The sequence below is a fragment of the Thunnus maccoyii genome, chromosome 14 (genome assembly GCF_910596095.1).
Source record: "Thunnus maccoyii chromosome 14, fThuMac1.1, whole genome shotgun sequence".
NCBI classification, from domain to species: Eukaryota; Metazoa; Chordata; class Actinopteri; order Scombriformes; family Scombridae; genus Thunnus; species Thunnus maccoyii.
In genome coordinates, this window is record NC_056546.1 from 26152543 (window position 1) to 26171536 (window position 18994).

An 18994-nucleotide genomic window follows, 5' to 3' on the forward strand; every position below is an offset into this window, starting at 1 on the left:
CAGTGAGTCATTTCTAACCTCACTGGATCAGACAGCACTTTCTTTTCTTAGTTATCGCTTCACAATGACTCAACTACAGTTATATAGTCAAAGGGAGAAAAAGACACACACAGACACACACACAGACACACACACATACACACTCACTATTCAGGCAACTAGACATCTAGCAGACTGCTGATTGATATCTGTGGGTAAGACCAGAAGCACCTGACCATTAGCAGAGAATGAGGGGTGGAGCCCGAACAGAGGGGCTTTTTACAAGCCCACTGTGACTGACAACAACGCCAGGGAACCGTGTGTGTGTGTGTGCGCGTTTGTGTGTGTGTGATGGAGAAAGAGACAGAGGGGGAATCTGGAGGAGTCCGTGTGTGGAAGTATGTGTGCATGTCTGCAGTGTGTTTGTGTGTGTGTGGGTAGGTGAGACCAAAAAAAAAAGGAAACTTTCACTCTGTGTGTGTGTGTGTGTGTGTGTGTGTGTGTTTATGGTGTCTGTATGTTACAGGGAGAGGAGGAGGCTCTCATCATTCCCATCAGTCCAGCTGTGCCTCTTTTTATCTGCACTTCCGAAGCCCATCAAGTTTGCTTTTTCACGCCCTCCCCCCCCCCCCCCCCCCCCAACCCCATACACACACACACACATACACACACTCTTCCCCACCAGTGCACTTGACAGGATCGCGGTCTACCGCTGCACATCAAAGGCAGATTGCGGAGAAACAGCCTCGTTGAAGGAGAGAAGAAGAGGGGACCCCCCTCCTTCTCCTCCTCAACTCAGGACCCCCTGCTCGCCTCTTTTGTTGTTTCACTTTTTCTTTTCTCCCCTCCCTCCTTCACTCCTTTTCCCTACGTATCCTATTCATTTAGAAGACTGTAAAAAAAAAAAAAAAAGAAGATTCCCAAGTTCATAAAGGGCCTTTGCTCTGCTCAGGGGTCTGTTGTGGGACTGGGAGGGTGGTGGGGATTTAAAAATCAATATGCCCACACACTGGGTTCAATGCTGGGTCTTTTTTATGGGTAAAGGGGGAAAGAGGGAGAAAAAGGGAGAGATAGTGTGAGGGAATGACAGCTTTATGAAGAAATGAGGAGGTTACTTTTTATTTTTAATCTTTCGGCAAAGGAAGGGATTTATTTGAAAGCCATGTGATTGTACATGAAAGCTACATTGTCCTTCAACTGTATGCTACTGTACATGTCAGTGTATATGGTTGACTGTGGCCAGGATCAAGGGCATAACTTTGGATTGAACATTGGGGGGGGGGGGGGTTGAGATCTCCACCCATGTAGAGAGGTCCGGGAACATGCCCCCCCAGGAGATTTTTTTTCCAAATAGGCTGTCAAATGGCTGTTTCGCATTAATTTTAAGGGGAAGAGACAAATCAAAACAACATGGTGGTGATATCTGAATCATCAAATCCTTCTCTGTCCCTGTTGGATATGTTCCACTGGTTCCTGACATGTGGCTCAGTCCCCTGCTACAGATATGACAAGAAACCTTGTGTTACACACAAAATAACTATCTATTAAATAACTGCAAATGCATTAAAAAAATCACATTTAGGTAACTTTCCTGACTGTTTGGATTTGTGTTTACATAATTGTGTCCTTGCCAGAGCGTTTATGTTCTCACCTGCTCATCTGAAACTCCCCTGCCTGTCGGACTGCTACCCTCAACCCGTCTCTCACTGTGAGGAAACCACAAACTAGAAAAAAACAGTCACTTCTATAGACAGCTCTTACATGTCTTTTAGCCTGCTCAACAGTGTTTGCTTGCCACAGCATTTTAACTTTTTGACCTCAGTGCCTAGTCACCTGTGCCTCCTTCCCCTCTCTGGTCACCCTGCCTGCCCTGCTGCTACATTCACCTTCTAGGATCTGATGAAATATAAGATACAACTTAGAAATAAAAACTAGTTATACCTAATATTAACAAGATAATAGCAACTAGTTAGTGGCTCCAGTAAAAGTAGTCTTATTATATGATGGTTAACATTAGCGTAGCTAGCTTACAGTTCAGCTAACACAATGACACAGCAGAAAATAAGACTTTCATTCAATTATTTGACTCAGGAGTGGTACAGCCATAGCAGTAGCATACTTCCTGTCGGGAAGAGATTTTTTTCTTTTTGTTGTTGACCAACCAACAACTTAAAATTGTTGGTTAGTCTTTTGTCGCTCCTCTTTTCATTTTGTATGCCGGCTTGCTATTGCTCGCACTGGCAGTTAGTACTGCTGCCTGAGAAGACGCGGGAGGATGGGTTGGGTGCAACTAAGTCTCACAATACAGGGGCAAGGAGGAGTTGAAAAAAATGTTATTCTTACCAAACCAAAACCAAACACTTCCCAATGATTTCAGTCTTCATGCAAAGCTAGGCTAACATGTGATTCACTTATAGAGCCTTTTCACAGCAGTCATTTTGACTTGTAACATGAAAAGGACAGGAGTAATTAATAACATTAAAAATGCTCCTGTTCCAAACATAATACCAACATAAATAATATCATTCCTAACATACCTTTGAACTGGAACATGTTAATTTAACGCTATTTTGGCTATCTGAAATCACGTCCTGTTTGCGTATGACATACGATATTTACTGCCTGGCATTTTTGTGTGAAATTTATCCATTAAAAAAATAAAATTTGGCTTAAAAATTACAGCCATGCAAAACTACATCTGTCATTGATGATTCAAAATGATGATGATTTATATGTGTCTGAAATTTCAGTTTACTGCCAGTAAAGTGGTAAAGAGTGTGTGTTACAAAGAATGGTTATTGAGGGAGTGATTTCCTTCTATGGCATGTTAAAGTCTCTGCTGTGACAAGACAGGCCTCGGTGACACAGATTACATCGCTGTCTTTCCTTTTATATCGTGGATTCTGACTCAAAACATTCAGTGTTCCTTTTATAGTATTATTTATAATAGATACCCAGAAATCAGTATGATGTAAAGTAAACACAATCCTTACAATAAACCATGTCAAATTCTGGGAATGTTAAGTCAGTATACAGATGATGCAGAATGACAACAGTTTTGCCAGCAGTGACTGAAGTGTGTTTATTGTAAAAGTTTAGTTTAGCTGAGTTCCTCTGGAAACAATTAGTTGAGCTCATACAACACGTGTACCGATTTTTTATCTCTGAGATGAAAAACTGATGATTTCCCATTAATGGCTGAGTCAGCCGGCTGTTTCAAATAATGAATTACTGTAAGCGAGGGAGTATGTCCAGGATGTTTGTATCGTGTAGGAGATATTCAAAGTAGTGGTTTCCTCACATGTCTAGTTCAAGCAGCTCCTTCATTAAGTGCAACATGAAGGGGCGTTTAAGTGAAATAAGAACTATAGAACTGTAAACGCTCTGCTTTGTCTTAACCTGTAAATCATGTGCTCTCCAGTCACAGCCGTCCCACAACTCGTGTAGATCAGCTCACCTTTGGTGTTAGTTTGCGCATCACAGGAGAAACCTCTTCAAAAGATGTCCGGTGTGGTTTCTCTGCAGCAGCAGTGGCTGCTGTGCAGCATGCTCTGCTGTGTGCACGGGGGTGACGGGAAAAGAAACTGAGATGGAAAAAGAAACTCTCTGCATCCCAACAATTATCAACTAAAATAATTCTATTATAAATCAGAAATGTCATAACAAAAATCATATCAAAACTCTTGATTCCTACAAGAATATCATTGACATCATGTCAGAAATTGCCCAAAACACTCACATGTGATGCTGTTACGTATCAGCTTATTATTGAAAGGCACAGAGAAACTACCCACATAGGAATATTACAATGATTCCATAACAACAATACCAAGTATGATAAGGCCACAGTCTCATGTTCCACTGTTTGTTCCTACAGGAAACTTAAATAAATATTGTAGTGATTTTTTTTTCAAGAGGAAAGAGAAAGCAAGAAAGGGAAATAGAAAGAGATGAAGATGGGTTACGATAACATCAGAACACTAAGTTCCTTTATCTGTTGGTAACTCTGGTTGCTGAGCAGAATGACTGGAAACCTCTGTGATGCTGCATGGTTGAAACCACATCACTCACACAAACGCAAACATACACACACACACACACACACACACACGAGCGCTGTCATCTGAGTGATGTGGTCAACTGGATGGAGCAAAGGGCACACGTTTACACTAGAGCATTCAAACCTGTGTCTATCTCACACTGCTATACCCTGTTGCACATATAGTGTTTGCGGGGAAGAAGGTGTGGAAAAGAACAGAGCAAACACCTACAGTATAAGTACATGCACAAACACAAACGCATGTACCCATATGAGCAGAGATTTTGCTGATACTACACCACATACAAAGCCACAATGTTAGCACAAAACACTACAAATGCAGGCACACTTCCTGTACCTGCACTGGCAAATGTGGGACTGAGAGATACCTAAACCCAGCGCATGTGTGTGTGTATGTGTACGTGTGGATTGTGGAGGCTCTGTGCATGTGTTCCGAGGTGTGTTTATGTCCCTGTCTGTGTCTGTGCGTGTATTCTTTTGCGTCACAGTGTTTGGTTATGTGTGCATGAGGTATCTGTGGTTGTGTATGGGTAATGCATCCATCATATATACATAACATCACTGTGTATGATGTTCTGTGTGTGGGTGCTCGCTGTCAATCAGCCAGTGTACCGGGTCAGTGTGGGCAAATAGAGCCAGACAGATGAATGTGAAACACATACGTGCTTCCCCACCTCAAACACTCATCAAGTTGCCCTTTGCACCGTGGGAAAACACAGATCTATCACCACCTGCTATTGGACACTCCCTGTGAGCCTCTGGTGTACCGTGGCCCCTGGTTGGGTGGTTGAGTAAGACATTGTTGTTCATGAGGACAGTCTGTACCTGAGTCTGAGCCGAGCTGGGATGACTCATTCATGGACTGTACAGATGGGACATGAGATGCTCTGAAGCACCAAGTTGTGACGTAGGTGGGATTCACACGCACAAATACACACACAGTGTGGCTATTGACATGCACCAATTGAAATAATAATCTGCATATTTCCATGGACAGGCGTAATGCCTGGTCCAAGAATAAGGACATTTTCCGGTGAATATTTCCTTAGCCTGGACAAGGACAGACAAGTTAATTTATACTGCACATTACATATGCAAAATCAATTAAAAGTGCTTTACATAATGCATGACATGAGATAAAAGAAAAATACACGGAGAGGAGTTAGAATGGGAGTGCAAGGTGGATAATGATGAATGCTTAAAGGAGTACTGCAGTGATTTAGTACTGGACTTATATTAAGTTGGGTGACTCATAAAAGGCAGATTACAAAAAGCAAGAGATAGAATTGAAGCATCTTAGACCTTCAGTGCTTGGCAAACGCCTACATCTTTCAAACTTCACACCTGAGTTGGTAATGGAGGCTTTCGGTTCTGTTCTTTTAAAATGTGAAGTCTCAAGGCCAATCCAAGATGATATCATATGGGGTTAATTTCTCAGACTCCCTCCAGAGCCAAAGAACACATTATACAACGGTTGTCATAGGCTTAGTAGCACTCCTCATGATGAGTAAACTGATCCACATCTGTAAAATCAGTGAGGTGTCTCTGTAAGGTAAAGTGAAATTCTAGCCCTGAACCAGATCTGAGCATAAAACATTTCAGCCCACATTCAAAGGCAGTCCAGAGCAATGGAGCAACATCAGTAGTCATTTGGAGTGGTGTTCCTGGCCACCTGATTAATGTAAGTCAAATATTAACTCTCCTTTTCGGTCTGGTTTGTGCTGCGACTCAAAATGACACTGATGAGAGCGGTGAGAGTGAACCGAAACAGTAAAGTTGTGAGCTGTAAAATAAACAAAGAAAGTCAAAAGATGCTAAAATGTTGCATAGAACTGAGAGGACTGCAGAGTTGGCTGAAAATTATCTACAGGCTCATCACTGAGTGACACCTTTTACATTAGATGTAATCATTTGATTGGTTGTTAATAAAAAAGTATTGCTTAGAGCAGCTTTAAGGAAAAGGATATGACAGTGGTAGACGTAGTGTTTGGCTGAGGTGTGAACATAGAGACACAACTACAAACAGTACTGTGCTGTAGCCAACAGGCAACACTTACATGGTCGAAACTCTCACGGGGCGCTTCGAAATAGTCTTGTCTCGCTGTTTTATGATGTAACAGCACTGTGGCTAAGGTCTGATCAGGTTTAGGCACAAAAACCACTTGGTTAAGGAAAGATCATGGTTTGGGTTAAAATGATCACCTGAAACGTGGTGCGCGTTAAAGTTATTACTTCCTTACAAATAATGTTAGTTTTACAAATTTTCACAAATCTAGGGTTACCCTCTAGACATGACCCACAGACACACAGTGTGAAATCACATGTTCATGCAAAGCGGAGGGAAAACACCATGAATATGAAGCGCTTTCTATTAGCAACAACACATGCAAAAACAGACCTATAAACAAGCTGGACAAACTGAAACACACTTGCACACATATATAGAAGAAAAAACATCAATGTAAATGTAAAATGCAATGTACTTTGCCAAAGGTTTATAATCATGCTCTCATGCATGTGTTTGTCTGTCTGTGAAGAGTGTTCATATGTATGTCTCATTGCATGTGAGTGTGTATAACACAGCTGGTGTTAATCATAGCCTCTGATCTCCCTCACATCAGCACACTCAGCCTGTGTACCTGTCTGCTCTTACGTACACTGTGGTTTTTCAACCAGCCCTGCAGTATGCTCACAGCCACAGATAAGAGCTGTTTATCTCACCACGGTGGCTTCCTCTTCAGCATACAAACACACCCCGTCTCTCTCTCTGCCTCTTTTTCACGTCTTTCTCCTCATGTTGACGCAACCGTAAAATGCTGCAACTCGGAACATGTTGTGTCGAACTGTTTCTCTTTGAGTCTTGTGCTAATTAAGACGTGCAAAAGGCTGATGGTGTTTGCAATGGTGCGCGCTAACACACCCATGTGCTACAAGCATCTGCAGGCATTCACCCACAGACACACGCATAAACTGCATGCATGCACTGACAAGCACCCTCACAAACTTCAGGAAACAAACACAAAGGAGGAGATGCATGTCAGGAATCCTCTTACACAACTGCACTCTGGTGTCTGACATGGGAAAATTTACAGTAGAATTCAATCTTGCAAAAAAAAAGCTAAGGCCAAAGCCAACTTAAATGCACTGATGATTGACAACCTTCTCCTCCCATCTACCCGCAGCATAAAACTGTCAGCTCTAATACGCCCTACGCTCTTCCATTGTTGCAGAAGTTGAATCGGTTGCTCTTCAGATCAGATTAGATTGTGCAGATTAAAGTTGAGGAGACTAGTTTTAAATGCTGCACTAACTTCTTTAAAAATGTAGTGGGCTGGCACTGAGGGATTTGGACTTTTCTGAGGCTGTGCAGACATCAGATGGGGAGGCCCCATTAAATGATCTTATGACACTTAAAGTCAAACTGAAATTTTAATTCCCATACAGCTATAATGATATAGCAACTACTATGCATATTTTCAAAAGAACATAAAAACCTTTTTTCTACATATTTGTGGTAATACTATCAGGCCTCTGAGCGGATGTGTCGCTTCGCATCGGTTACGTTGCTAAAGGTGGATGCCGGATACAACGTTCAAAGATGGTGCCCCAATGAATTCTTATGAAAGTTTCTCACTGAGCATGCCAAACAAAATCACATTTTTGGACCCATAGAGCAAAGTAGCAGTAGTCTCTCTCCAGCCAGGCTGTTTGAGAACATGCAAGACTTCCACTGAAGTTGGCTGACAACCTGTTGGGTCCCCACACACATGAATGTGATAAAATCATTTTAATCATACATCAACATTAGTATTAATTTCCACTAGATTTGACTTTTTGTTCATATTATTTCAATATCTGCTGGGCGTTCACCTAGGATCAGCTGTCTGTCAGTCCAAATCATAAATTCACTGCGAGTGCTAATGTAAGTGATGCTATCAGAGAAATAAATGACCAAATACACAAGTCCAAACAAACACCAAATATGTATATACTGATTTCTGAAATACTTGACTTTAAAGACAAATAATTGTAATGCCTAGGAGGACAAACAAGGCTAATAAGAGCAGTCTGTCCTATTCTCTTTAGCCATTTCTGCTATTTGGTTTTATGTTGTAATGCCAATGTAATGTAATGTCAAGGGAGCTTAGCTTTTTGTTGCAAAACTTCTTAGACAGTGGTGACAATTTCAGTAATAGTATGAGAGTCCATTTTGATCTGAATGAATTGAAGGAAGTCCAGCCCATCATTTCTGCGTCATAGAGTGCTGACAGGATAGGGGTGAAGTGTGCGAGAAGGGGGGCGGGGGCGGGGGCGGGAGGGGGGGGGGGGGGGGCAGCAGTAGTAGGAGAAAAGGACAATAAAATGAGAAGAAAATGAGTTGGAGATGGAGGGGGTGGGCAAAGAGAGAAAGCAGAAAGCAGGGTAACAGGAGAGTGGGAGCGATGGCGTGAGAGAGCACCTGTCCCGCTGGAGTCTGGTCCGCTCATGGTTAACCAGAGTTGGCAGCACCTCAGCTTGACCTTATCCCCCTTATGCCGCCGCTCCCCTCTGATCCCATTAGGGGCCAGGCACCATGGCAGGACCCCCCCATATACACACACACACATACACACTTTCACCACCAACGCCCACCCTCCCTTGTCGTCCCCTCCCGCATCCTATCCCCCATCTTGGGCAGGGCTTGTCCTATGTGGGGGCCCAGGACAAACATCAGGCCTGTGGAACAAACAGGCCGCTAATGTGGGCAGACAGGACAGACAATTAGGGCCACGCAGACAAATACTCAGAGAAAGAGTGAGGGCTGCACATGCTGTATGTGAGTGTGCACGGGGCTGAAGGGGGACGCATGGAAGGACAACCATGCAAATAATAAACATGCATATAACAAGACATCGCAAAGAGTGTCTCTGAACTCTTACCGTACCTGCTAAAAAGGAAAATGCAAGACCTCGCACACCTGTGCATTATGCATGCACAAGCATAATTTCAAAAACATCAGACACCCACATCAGAAGTTCTTAATTGCTTTGTCATCAGGCCACAAAATTGTGACCCAAATATACACAATTGGCCCTCTTCATGTGAGGATCCTACAATGCGAATACAAGTTGGAGACACGTAGAAGTCCAGGATCCACAACATTAAAAACAGCCAGACAGATGGTGAGGAGTGGAAGACCAGAGATCATAGATGCATCATATATTCTTCTAACACAGTCACTATGTAGGGTAGCATGATATTCTGCCATTGAATTTCTTTTTTGCAACCTTGTCAGGATTTCTCGAAACCCTTTTTTGGCTGACGCCGGTTGAGAAACTCTGACCTAGTTGGCTGATTATGTAAGACTGAGAAGGGGAAGTGGAGGCCATAAAAAACCCCTTAAATGCTTATATAAACAGAGTATATGACCTTGTCTGATGTAGAGACAGCCTCACCGCAATTTAGGCATCCCTTTCAGAAAACACACACATATAAAGTATATATACATATATATATCCTCCTTGCATCCCTTTTCTCTGCTTTGCTTTGGTTAGAACAAAAGAAAACTCCAGCCTGTGCGTTTGTGGTTGTATATACAAGCAGTGCATGTACACATTACGCTAAAGTTAGCATCTGAGTACTTGGGGCAGCTAGGCAGAGCTCTGTAACCATAGACCAACTGACGGAAGACTCAAATACATCCAGCCACACACATGCATTCGCATTCAGAGTGTAATACCATCCTCTGAGAGACATTGGGGTGGGAGTGGGGGGATGCAAATGATTGTGGAAAGTGAGAAGGCATGTTGAAGAGGAGGAGAGGTAGAAAAGGGTAGTGGCTTTGAGAAACTGGAGATCTAATGAGAGTTAGTTTCAAACTCCTGTTTGAAAATGTAAATGTACATATATATTGGTACACATGTACACATCAAGATCAATAATCCAAACTCAGCCCTAGGCAAATGATACAAGTCACTGTGTTCCAAATATTTGATCCCACACTTCCCCCCAACACCCACACAGGCTGATACCTGCTGCTGAACCTCCAGCTGACAGCACAGGCCTCCAGTCTCTCTCTCTCTCTCTCTCTCTCTCTCTCTCTCTCTCTCTCTCTCTCTCTCTCTCTCTCTTTCTCTCTCTCTCACACACACACACACAGACAGGTTGAGACCTGCCACCCAATGCACAACCTGCCTTCCCCTTTGGCAGATCAGCCAACACATCATCCTCACGTAAATAAGCCTGTGCACTGGCACACACTTACAGAAATGATATATAAGGCAGGCATGTAGCCACACATACTGTACACACACACACACACACACATAAACACACAAACGCACACACATACACACACCTCTCAGTCCACACAGACTGACAGGCTGGTGCATACCAACACGACTTTGGGTAAACAGGCCCGTCCAGCACCTTAAAGTAAAAGACACAGAGCTGCACCATGGCACAGCAACGAGGAGAATAGAGGAATTTAGCAAGCTGTTGGTCTGAATGATAGCTATTTATTACATGATCTATGTGAGTAAAACCACTCTTTGCTGTTGTGACCGATAAGAAATAATCGAGGTATGGGGTTGACACATTAAACGCCCACAAGACAGAACTTAGAAAAAAAAGTGTCCACAAACACAGCAGCACCACGGGACAGGAAATTCAAATGGCAGTGTGGCTACAGAGTGAATATAAGTGGAAACAGAAACAAACAATACACTGGGCTGGATCCAGGATATGTTATGACTATTATTTCCTATAAAAACAGCAAAGTATTGTGGCTGAATTGAATTAAGAGCCAATGGGAAAATACTGCTTTCTATCAGGCCATTTAATGTGAAAATGACTCTTTCGTTGCGAAATTTGATGTTAAAAAAAAAAAGAGATAGATGATTGAACTTGGTCACTGAGGGACCATGTGTCTTGAAATAAGAGGGGCAGCTGCAGCGGTATGACGATAATGTCACTTGATTCAAAGCATTCTGAGATTAATTCGATTGTCATGGAAAATGTGGAAATATTTCACTCTACCAGATTTTAATTGTCTCAAGAATAACGCAATTTTGAAAAACACAAAAGTAGACTAAGAGGCTTAATAAGATGCATGTGTGCAGTGCAACCACAATTTGTTTTCAAGCTGCTTGATTTTACACTGTCCTTGGAATTTCAGAATCTATAAAACTACACTCAGAGATCCTCACCTAGATTAGATCCAGTAAGAGCTCCCTGTGGAAATGCTTCTATCCTTACATTGAGATAACCGCCAGTCTGTGACTACTGCTGGTCCTGTTGTTGTCACGCCTCCAGGAAACCAGACCAGGTCCCTTTAGGTCAACTCCCACTTCAAAGGCCTACAGTGAGCTTTGTCGCTGGGCTGTGGGCAGTGAGCTAGATCGTCCTGGGGCTCCTGCTCCCTCGCACGGTAATGGGATTAAGGTTTCCACAGAGCAGATTAAGGGGCTCCAGGTACCCACCCTGTTTCCCCTGTCAGCCTAGGTAATTCCCATCCGCTGCATCCGAATTTATTGGCGATGGCAGAGTGGGAATGCTCCTGCTCTCATGGAAGAGATTTTCCATGACATGTCTCAACACAATGAAACATAATGTAATTGCCATGTAACATAACTGTACTGTAGTATAATCTAACATGGCATGATATGACGTAGCATTCTGTAACATAACATAATGTAATGTGATATAACAGCATATCCTGGCATGTCAGAAGAAACAGTCGTGGTCTTGCAGCACCAAACGTGCATCTATGGCATTTGCAGGGGGAACAAGGGGGGGTGAGATTAGGCTGGTATGGGTGTCATAAGCTGGTCATTTTAAATATAGGTAGGCCATAGTGGATGCAGTGATTCCCACACACACACAAGGCATGCACAGATATGCTTTCACAGGCGCAAATGTACACTTGCGTACAAATACAGAACCTCAACCACATACAGGTTTCTATACATGCCGCCATACCAACAACATAATTACACATAATGAAAGTTTAGGGTGAGAGATAAAATCAGTTTAGTTGTTTTTGTGATGCACTCCACGATAAGCTGAGGACATAGACAACATAATTTTAAAAAAACAGAGAATAATAAATCAGAAGTTATATAAGTTATATAACGGGGCCATCATTAGACAGGCTACTACAGACAAGACAGGGGTAGATGCCTCTCTGCCAGGACACGGCTTTTTGGCCTGCAGTGACAGAGAGCCTGTCTGACTCATGGGGGATGATGGGTGGTTTTGCAGCTGCTACTCTTGTTACTCGTAGGAACACTGACCCCTAGTGTTTCTCATAGACTGTTTTAAAGAAATGCAATGCAAAGGTTCATTTTTAGCAATATTAAAGCTCATATTTAGTCTCCAAAAAGAGAAAAAGCCAAAAAAAACCTTGTAAGATATCAATACTAATTGAAATAATGTGATTATATATATTATATATTATATATTGAGAATCTGTAAGGTGGGATGTGTGTAAACAAAATCCAATGAATCCATAGTGTAAGGAGGAACTACATACTACTGTGTATGTGTGTGTGTGTGTGTGTGTGTGTGTGTATAGGTGTATGCCACATCTTTTTTTACGCTTTGCTTTGTCTCCACTCTTTTCTACTCATGTGTTTTTTAGCTCTGTAATCCAATTTGGCGAGAAGCATCAGCGCGCACACACACACAGGATCCTGGGCTGTAGTGTCTCTGGCCCCCGCTATGCTGAAGTTTCCCTCTCGGCCCAGCTGGCAGAAGTTACAGCAGGGCAACAATGTGCCTGCAGGACGGGCCAGTACGGGTCCGGGATGAGGGCCCCACGGCCCCGCTGAAAGGCTCCTATTGTCCGGCCCCACCTCCATCAGGGACCATTAATTATGGGCCGCAGAGCACGGCTCTGAGTCAGAAAAAGTCCAGCCTCCAAACACACACACACACACATGCACACACGCGTGTACACACACACACACACACACACACAGCTTGGCTCCCCTCCCTTGCTATGTTACAGCATAAACACATTGATGGGGCTTAGAAGAGCCGAACTCCTCCTCCCCTCCATCCCTCCATGGCTTCACCCTTTCTCCTGTCTCTGCTGGCTCTTTTAATGAAGCCAAGCTGAGCACTGAGCACAGCTCTTGCTGATTTTTTAGAAAGAATTTACACTGCAGGGGAGAAAGAGAAAAGGAAAGACAGGAAATGTCTTCCAAGGTGTTTTCCTTCTGTTTTTTCTTTCACTAGGGGATTTGAGATCTTGGTGGCTTTTGTGAGAGTCTCCACTTCCCATCCTTGTACCCCCACCTTCATCTACATTAGCTCTCTTGGCTCAGCTCTGTGCCAGTGTTTGGACTGATGTTGGATGTGACAAGAAAGGAAAAGATGAGCATGCTTCTCCATTTGAACCAAATTCATTTTCTTTTAAGAGATTGTTTGTCCAAGGGGTATATGGTATGGTTGCCTTAGCCTGCTGACTTAAGGATAATTACATGACACAGACACCAGTTTAAACCAGTCAACACAACTGAAATTATACCTTCTGTGTCCGTGAGTATGCGAGGGTCCACGTGACATAAATTTAATCATCAGAGGGTGTACGCATAGGCTCTGTGTGGACATCCACATACCTATAGTTTGTTGTGACTGCGCAGACTTATCCGCACCAGTTCAAGCGGTCACAACGCTGTCTTCCTATAGACGCCGATCTACTGCCCATGTGTGGCGTTGTCCAAGCAGACTCCAGAAAGTAGTATAAACAGAGCTATGCGTCCGTGGTGTCCGCAGCTGTCTGTGTATGTGTCCACATTGGACTATATCTGTGGCTTTACAGACCACAGACTCAAGAGTATCAGTCAATCAGTAGAGTTCTGCTACCCAGCTTGATCTAACCAGAAATCCAGTATCTTATTGGGAACCAAAGAAGGAAATATAAACAAAAATATGGCCTCGGGTCTAAGATCGGGTTCAGGGTTTAAATTTGGCAGAACCAGTCGGGTTCAGGGGGTACGGACCAGGTTTCAGTCCTCATTCTAGGCCCGTGCATAGACACGAGACAATGTCGTTAATTTTGACAGGCAAAATAAATGCCTTGGTTTCACAAGAATTAAAGAGACAAAAACAAAATAGTTAAATAAAGGCAAATTGTATAAGATTATACAATAAAACCAAAATGACTTCATCTGGTTTCATTATTACAGTGTACTATTCGATCAACTCTGGGGAATGACACATTACATTACACATCCCTCAATAATGTGACGCCACCCAAGAGCAGTTACTCAACACAAAACTACATTTTGATTTGGACAATAACCTGTGGTCTAACTGTAACCAACTGTCCCCCCTCTGTCTCCCCCGCCCCTCTGGCCCCTGGAGTTTGATTCATTTATTCATAGCAACTTAAACACATTCACGTCATGAAAGTGCTGCATAACAGCACGCACAAGGGCTCGATCAGAGCAAATGAAATGCTGTGCAAAGACAGTTGGTTTCCAAAGCAGAGATCTGAATGAATTGGTTTGGGCAGGATATGTAACGCTAGGGGCCAAATGTGTATCACATTCCACTATATGGGCTTCAGAGAAAATCATGAGTAACATTATATGCTGACAGTTTATGAGGCTTAAACTGAGCTTGTATTTGTTTTTGAAATACCATCTTGTCTTATTTACTGAGCAGATTTGAGTTTTTCGCCTGTAGTGATGCATTTATGGACCTGGAGTGTGTCGCACCACATGAGTCCCAAATTAGTCTGGTTATATAACATAAGGTTTACTATGTGAAAATTTAAGCATCACTACATTAAAAAGGGTTGTACCACAGAACTACTTCTTACGCAGAGATGAGTTGTTACTAAATATTTACTCCCAGTAACTGTTAGCTAACTAACAAAACTAATGTTAGCTTGATATAGACAATGACCTGTTAGGATTAGAGTATCTGTCCTGATACTTGATCAAAATGCAGTTTAATAAGGATGCAACTGTGAAGATTTTCAATAACATTTCACAAAAATCACATGCTAATAACATCAGACTAAATGATTAAATAGTGTCGGCTACGTTAGCATAATCAGATATTTCCCACTCATTCTAAACTTGCTACTACATGCGAACTCTGAAACACATATTTCTCCATACATGCGTGTATGCGATTAAAATTAAAATTAATAAATAGGCCTACCTATAGTTAAAAAGGATTAGCAGTCAAGTTTACTGTACTATATTGCTAAGCCCCCTAAAACAGTATTTTTGGAAGTTATGCTACAGCTTGTGATGCTACAGTGACTAGCTACAAGTAGTTTCAAACTAGTAACTTAAGAAGGACTTCACATACAAACTTAGTATGGATTTTTGAATCCATACTAAGTTTGACTCCATATGAATCCATACTATCCATACTGGTGCATCCCAATCCAGGACTGAAAGAAAGCAGGAGAAAAAGGACAAATGTGTTTATATGCCAGATAGACAGTATGGGAGAGCAGTGGAGATGTATTTACATATAGGAATGGTTTGTGTTGGGGTGTTTATAAAAGAAGCAGGGAGAGAGTAGGAGAGTAGGAAACTGTGTTGATATATGAACGAGAAACGGAGAGAAGTAGGCAGCTGAAAGTCATATTGTCCATACTCATACATACCTCAGACAGAGAAAAAAAAAAAAAAAGACTGAGGGGAGAGTTGTTTCTCCGTCTTTTTCGTCACCCATGACATTGCTCCTCTCTTCTTCTTCTCCTCTCCTCCCTCAGTCTGACCCTCACATCTCTTTTTTTCCCAGAGAAGAGGTTACATAACATATTTCCAGCCCCCTCTCCTCAGCACACACACACACTCCATCTACACTTCATCAGTTCCTGTCCCTCTTCCACACACACACACACACACACACATGCACACACACACACACACTTGTCAGCTGTGAAATATTTCTCCCCCAGATCTCCTCTACTGGACATTGAACAGACTCTCGAATGCGTCGAGAACGTTCTCATGCCCTGATTCTTCTCTCTCTCTCTCTCTCTCTTTCTACATTTTCTCCCCCCTCTTCTCTCCCCTTTCATCTCTCAAACAAACACCCCGTTGCATTAATCAGGGTTTTTTTCCTGCCATCCTGACAATGGTTCTGTTTTACATCACTGATTGGGGATGTGACCCCGCCTCACACATACACATTATATACACTCTCACCCCACCCCACCTCTCTCTCTCTCTCTCTCTTTCTCTGCTCGCTGTGTTTCCCATAATGCAGCAGTCACGGAGAAACGGGACTCCTGGGTTTGGAGAAGGGGTCGCAGGGTGGGGTGCAGGGGGCTGACACCAAGGTCAGTCATGTCAGATCTGGGCCCGCGGGTGGGAGGGTGGGTGTTTTTCTGGGGGTTTGGGGGAACAGACAATAGGTCTCACTGACACCCATAGAGAAAAGATGCACAGCGAAGAGGCCGGATATCAATGACCAGTTTGACAGTGTTTTCTGAGACCCACTGTTGCCAGTTGGGGCTGTTGTGGATGACAAATACAATTGTATTGAGGTGATGATGTGCTACAGTATAAGACATTTAATGCTTAAGTCTGCTTAAATCTGCAAGTATATATCCTTAAAATATATATATATATGATATGAAAATATACTTTAGAATTGAACTGCATCAATAATTAGGGCATATCAGATTATCAGATTCTAATGTGAAAAGTACATTTAGGGCCCTTTCACACCTATCTCATTTGGTCCAGACTTTCTGACTTTTCAGTTTGATCCGAACCAAAATTACAGGTGTGAAACCTCTCCTAGACCAAAAACAGAAAACAATGATATTATATGTTATCGTTGTTTTCGTCAGAAAGTCCAAACCTTGGTTTGGACTTTGGCCCTTGGTTTGGACCTGAAAGTCCAAAATACTTTGTGTGTAAATATCCTTTAAAGGTTCTATATGTAAGAATTGTGAAGCAATTTACATGTTTTAATCATTTTTTATCGCCAATGAATGAACAAGTTGTAACACAGCTTAAAAAATGAGACCTTCCCGGACTTTCTCAGCATCTAACACAACAAAAATTGTGCTAACTTATCCGACTGGAAACACCCTGCAGATATTAGCTCTCCAGCTCTGTTACCCACCGGGATGGCTCGTGGCTAGCCACCTAACCATGCCAGCTATCACCGTTTCTGGCTACAGTACCTTTTTTTACTGGGGGGTTGAGATAGCTAGCTGCCTCTGTCGACCACCACACACACTGAGCCTACCGGTGTTTAGTAAACACAGTGGGTAAACAAAGCTCGCAGTTCACAGGTCAGGTTTGGGTGGTTGATTAATGCATATTTTTGCAGGTTGGGCAGTTCGGATTGGCTCTCATAACAGGTCAGGTGGGTGCGCTATTAAAAAATCCTGACCCACGCATCACTGCCAGCCAGCAGATGCAGCGCAGCAGGAGCCTCTGTGTCTCTGCTTTGTGAGCGAGCGCAAATACAGTACGGAGAGAGGGGGGGCTGACTGACTGGGAGTGAGAGATGCTTTGCTGAAGCACAGTGCAACATAATGTTGGAGATCTTTTATGTTGTTGTAAGAAGTGTACGTGAGGAAAAAGACATCACCTGCAATAGTCTCGCACTGCTGCTCACTTGTGCTGACAGAGTGTGAGCACATGCACAACAAACAGGATGTTGCCTGCAGCTCACTTAATGGCCACCGGTGTCACTAATGAGAAGGAATGTCTGATTCTTACATACAGAACCTTTAAGCACATTTTCTGTATAATCCATTCATTTACTTTTTTTGCAATGAGGTATTTTTACAATGTGGTACTCCTTTCTGATTACTCATTCAATTGATCAGATTTGATTTGTATAGGGTGCTTAGGAACTTAGCACCCTATACAAATGTGGAAATGTGGAACATCTAGATTTATAACCATTTGAAGCAGGATCACAAATAATAATAAACATGCATGTGTCTACACTCTTGAAGACCAGTGCGTGTCGTCTGTTATTATCTCACAGTGTGAAATACTATGGCGTTAACTTAGCTGTCACACTATACTTTCCATAATATCCTGGGGATTTAAAGTTTAATCCACTGGTGAGTTATTGAATTTAATTATGAAAATGAATGAAAGTGTATGTTCACATATATATTGTGTGTGTGTGTGTGTGTGTGTGTGGTGGGGGAGGGTATCCACATGTCCTACTACCCTTAGCAAGTTTTTCCCATGCCTCATCCTTTGCTGATCATCATGAGTTTAGCTAAACCTTTTGAAAACCGCAGTGAAGTAAAGCTGTGCTGGCTTTGTTGGGTGTTAGGCTCAGTCCACCACAGTCTGGGTGGCAGACTGAGGGCTGAGACTGACTCAGCTGAGAGCCTTGTGACTTGTGCAGTGTGCCCAGGCTCGGACGGCCTCAAGTCTCATCAACACGTCTGATTGAGAAGCAGAGAAAGGGTAGAGTGGGGGGTGGGTGGGGGGGTTTGCAGACTGGCACGGCGCTCGCTCAGACTTGGCACTGGCTTCTGGATCGGGGGCAAACTTTCCTCAAACAGATCTGGTGGTGGAGGGAAGGAGGAGAGCTGTTTTGGGATGCAGCTTCATAGCAGGACTTTAGCGTGGGGAGGGGGTGGGGGGTGGCCGAGGGGTTGAAGAGGTAGTGAGGGTAGGTGAAGGGGCTGAATGGGTATCATATTTTGCATCTCTAAAAGCCAGCTCTGACAAAAAGAGAGGCACCCGTTTCCCTGCCTGATGCGATAATGCACGACAGGACCCAAATGGGGGTGCCATGCTAATGAGCGCATGCGATTAGTGCGACGGAGTGAGCTAGCAATGGGAAGCGAGGGGAAGGGGAGTTGGGGTAGAGTCGGGGGGCTGCTATTGGCTCTTAATGAGAAGTGAAAGGCCCCCCTTTCCCAGCACTGGCCCCCGTGGGCTGCTTTTTTTGGGGGGTCATTTCGGGCTGTGCTGCAGATTAATGATGGGCCACATACCAGTGGATAGAGGG

The 18994-nt window shown here is 43.2% G+C and overlaps 1 long non-coding RNA gene across 1 annotated transcript; it reads right to left on the reverse strand.

The window, feature by feature from the left end:
* Positions 1–1109: 1109 nt before the first annotated feature.
* On the reverse strand, positions 1110–4256 carry LOC121912196. Its single transcript, XR_006100024.1, has 4 exons — positions 3437–4256; positions 1813–1875; positions 1631–1703; positions 1110–1475 (listed from the first exon to the last, which is right to left on the reverse strand). It is a non-coding gene; the product is annotated as an uncharacterized LOC121912196 (long non-coding RNA).
* Between the last annotated feature and the right edge of the window lie 14738 nt (positions 4257–18994).